Consider the following 1036-nt stretch of genomic DNA (forward strand, 5'->3'; position numbering starts at 1 on the left):
TGCGATTGGCACAGGATAGAGCAGGGTTTAGGGCTGTTGTACATAGGGTCGCTATGAGTCGCAAACGACTCGACGGCACATAACAACAACAAACAACATTGCACCTCTCTCATATCCTGATATGATTTGTTTATTATTAATATTGAATTTGATGTTCGGCTTCCCACAGACAATGTCTTATGGGCGCGAGTGTTTTCTTTTGTTGAGAATGTGTTTTAAATGGGCAGTGGGTTAGGAATCGATCTTGTGTGGACCTCGGGAGCAGGCCAGGGCTCTGTTTCCACTTCCTCCCTCTCCTTCTCCTCCTTCTAATGTTCTTGCTCTTTTCTAAGGAACCACCAGCAGCAGTCTGCAGAAAGTCACGTTTTAACCTTATGGTGCTCTGCTTTAGGATGCAGTCACTAAGAACTGAGTCAGAAAGGAGGAACTGCCTTCAGCTCCTCAGCTTAATCATGTGTGTTTTCTATCACTAATATATTTTTTTCCTTTCCTTTTTGGTCAGTCTTCATTTGAGGCGCAGAAGAATCTGTGTCAGCCCACACAGTCATACGCTCAAGCAGTGGATGAAAGCCTCCGCGACCAAGAAGAAGACTAACGGCAACCTGTGTCGTAAGAAGAGTCCCCGCAGCGAGAGAGCCCGCAAAGAGGCAGCCCAGAGGAAGCAGGAATCACATGGCCACCAGAGCCTTTACTAGCTAACCTGCAACACTGCTTCCTGAAGTAAGCTTGCTCCTGCTGTTAGGTGCCGCCAAGCCAGCTAGAACTCGTGGCTACCCTATGGACCCCACGCTGAAACCTTACCCTAACCTGCACCGTCCTGTCCTTAAAATCTCCATCACTGGAGAATTCTGTTGTTGTAGTTACTATGTCTTGTCTTTCACTGAGTTTTGTAAGCAAAACTTTGTCTGAGTTGGTTATAAACTTCCCATTTATAATGTTTCTATTGGAATCTAATAGAGCAAACCAAAATACTTCTTTCTCTTCATGAAACACTTGTTGGTTTTTATATGCCATCAAGTTGCTTGCGAATCATAGC

At 45.1% G+C, this 1036-nt stretch overlaps 1 pseudogene; it reads left to right on the plus strand.

The window, feature by feature from the left end:
- The window catches only part of LOC102865409, a 39991-nt pseudogene extending 39296 nt beyond the window's left edge, over positions 1-695 (plus strand).
- The last annotated feature ends 341 nt before the right edge of the window (positions 696-1036 follow it).

The sequence above is a fragment of the Elephantulus edwardii genome, unplaced genomic scaffold (genome assembly GCF_000299155.1).
Source record: "Elephantulus edwardii isolate Elephantulus edwardi_28Jun2011 unplaced genomic scaffold, EleEdw1.0 scaffold00499, whole genome shotgun sequence".
Classification (NCBI taxonomy): Eukaryota; Metazoa; Chordata; class Mammalia; order Macroscelidea; family Macroscelididae; genus Elephantulus; species Elephantulus edwardii.